This window comes from Calidris pugnax, unplaced genomic scaffold (genome assembly GCF_001431845.1).
Source record: "Calidris pugnax isolate Ruff unplaced genomic scaffold, ASM143184v1 scaffold27, whole genome shotgun sequence".
NCBI classification, from domain to species: domain Eukaryota; kingdom Metazoa; phylum Chordata; class Aves; order Charadriiformes; family Scolopacidae; genus Calidris; species Calidris pugnax.
In genome coordinates, this window is record NW_015090893.1 from 7,138,236 (window position 1) to 7,141,414 (window position 3,179).

Consider the following 3,179-nt stretch of genomic DNA (forward strand, 5'->3'; position numbering starts at 1 on the left):
CACCCGCCCCCCCGCCGCACTCCACACGTCATCACCACCACACACCACACCCCCCACGCAGTCTCCCCTCAGCCCACGCGTGGTGCCCACCCCCAGGGTGTCCCCGTGGTGTCCACCCATGCTCTGCCAGTCCCGCGGTGTCCCCGTGTCCCTTCCTCAGGGGTGTCCCCGCACCCCCTGTCCCCCAGAGGGGGGTGTCCCCCCACCCACGCACCCTGTATGGTCCCTATCCTGGGGTGTCCCCAGGACATGTGGCACGAGGAAAATCCTGAGGAGGCTGGTGCTCACACGGACTTTGTCCCTGGCTGGGCGCTGGGGGACCCCATCCTCACCGGTGACACTTTGTGCCAGGACGTGTGACCTGGGAATGTGTGCTCCTGGCCCAGAAATCCCACCACCTCCAGGGCTGCATCCCCAGCAGGGCCAGAGAGGGGATTCTGCCCCTCTGCTCTGCTCTGCTCTGGAGAGACACCCCCCTCCCTTGCAGTGCTGCCTCCAGCTCTGGGCCCCCCAACGTAAGAAGGACATGGACCTGTTGGAGCGGGTCCAGAGGAAGCCACCAAGATGCTCAGAGGGCTGGAGCACCTCTGCTGTGAGGACAGGCAGAAAGATTTGGGGCTGTTCAGCCTGGAGAAGACCTTATAGCCCCTTCCAGGGGGTGCTACAGGAGAGATGGGGAGGGACTCTTTGGCAGGGAGTGTAGTGAGACGACGAGGGGTAATCGTTTTAAACAAAGAGAGGGGAGATTTAGACTAGATCTAAGGAAGAAATTCTTTACTGTGAGGGTGATGAGACAGTGGCACAGGTTGCCCAGGGAGGCGGTGGATGCCCCATCCCTGGAAACACTCAAGAGCAGGTTGGACAGGGCTCTGAGCAACCTGATCTAGTAGAAGATGGCCTTGCTTCTTGCAGGGAGGTTGGGCTAGAAGGCCTTTAAAGGTCCCTTCCAACCCAAACTATTCTATGTCACCCCGGTCTTTGTCCCTCCCAGCCCCCAGCCCAGCCTCCCGCTGAGCACCCAGGTTGGGGGGGGTAGTGGGGTGTAGCCAGGTGCTGGAGCCACGACCCAACCTCAGAAACCCCAGAGATGGTCAAGGTGTCCTCTCAAGTGTCCCAGGAGTGCTGGCAGGGCAGGGAAGCTGCAGCCAGGCACATGGTTAGCTCCGGACGCTATCACAAGTATTTCCCTCCAAAGCAAACAAATTTGCTAAATAAGGACAAAGGAATCCTGCAAACTTCCTTTCAACCGAGCGGGAGGTCGTGCTGCTGCTGGAGTTCCCTTTCTGCCCCGTGCTCCGTGCTGCCACGGTCCAGCCACACGCTGCTCTCCCACGGACACCTCTCGCTGCCTGCAGATCACGGGGGGGCTTGGGGAGGTGACAGCGAAGCCTGAAGGCTGCGGTTCTGAAATTACATCACAGAAAGGGAGAACAGAAAGAGTGGCTTTTGCTCCGTGTCCCGCTGGGTGTCTGTGCAGCCTTCACCCTGCGCCGTGTCCCACGGGGTGTCTGTGTCGCACCCTGGCAGCACCCCAGCTATTTATAGAGAAGAGCCGGGTGTTGGGAGAGGAAGCTCGGTGGTGGAGAACAGAGTGGGCGGACGAGGTGCTGGAATGGGGAAATGGGATGAGAGGCGGTTTCGGTGGTGTGAGGTTTCTGCCTCGGCTGGGACCTTCCTTAACTGATGGCTTCCCCGCACCGTTCCCGCTCCCCGCTCCTGCATCCGCGCAGCGCGGGGGTTTGGACAACAGACTCATAGAATCATAGAATCATCCAGGTTGGAAGAGACCCTTGGGATCATCGAGTCCAACCATCTACCCTACTCTACATAGTCCTCCCCTACACCATATCCCTCAGTACCCCATCTGAACATCCCTTAAACACATCCAGGGATGGTGACTCAACCACCTCCCTGGGCAGCCTGTTCTAATGCCCGACTGCTCTTTCTGTGAAAAATTCCTTCCTAATGAGGAAGAGAGACGGGAACACGAGATCCACAGGACACCTCTTCCCACCGCGGACCCGCGCAGCCTTTGGAACGCAGGGGCATTCAGGGGAGCCACGTGTGCAGTGCTAATGACCTTAGCTAATTACCAGGAGTTTCCCCTGCCCACTGCTGAGGTCAATGTGGCCGTACCTCTCCCCCGGATACCAACGGGCACAACTGGAAGCAGAGACACAGATGAGGTGAGGTTGGGAGAGCAGAGCAGAACAGGGAAGGAAAAGCAGGAGGTGTGGGAGCTACTTGTCCTCAGCTCCCTGTTCCCCCCCCCCTCTTTTTAAGACCTGATCAGAAAGGTGTACAAAGTGATCAAAGTAAGTTTCTGGTACTAACCCAGTGAGTTAGTTGTGCTGTTTCCCATGGGTTAGGCTAATACCTGGGAATACTCTCACACCAAATCAAAGCATTCAAAAAGGTTTAGGGCCCCTATCCTAACAGACACACAGATGCTCATCCTTGCACGAAGCACTGAGTCTTGAAAGGAGGACAAGCAGGTTTGAGGACTTGGTGAAAAACACCAGCTCTGGGACAGTCAAAGCTAAGTTCTCTGCTTCGTAACGAGTACTTTATCAAAGGCATCTGATGTCCTGCACATCCATGGAAACAGTCCTACATCCCTCTCCAGAGCCTGCTGCAGGGCTCTGGAAGTCTCTGTGGCCCAGGGTGCAGAAATCAGCCAGCCCAGGTTACACCTATGTGTTTTGTCTTTGTTGTACTGTATTCAAATAAGCCTGAACCTCTGCTTTGGCTAACAGGGTGTGGTGGAGGAAGCAGAGAAAGGCTGATTTTAATGCCTTGGTTCTGCAGCTCTTGCTTGTGTTGGCAATCTTTGTTCACCCAAGCGAGGTGTGTCAGGGTGGGCCCATGGCTTGCCCTTGGCTACGCAGCCATGACCCACACCAAGTGGGACTAGTGATCACAGGTTCAAAATAAAGGCAGGGATCTGCCCCACATATAAATAAACTTCATCACCCAAAGCCTGGGTTGCTTTTGAGGTTTTCTTGCCTTTGTCTGTGCTTTTGAGTAGTTATTATCTTTCTAGTATGTTCAAGGCTTCTTGTTTAAACAAATATAATACCAAACCTCAGAGGAGAGGTTAGGAAGACCATTAAGTTTGCACTTCTTAGGCTGCCTTAAGTGGGAAGAGCCCCAGCACACCCCAAAATGCCTCCTTCTGG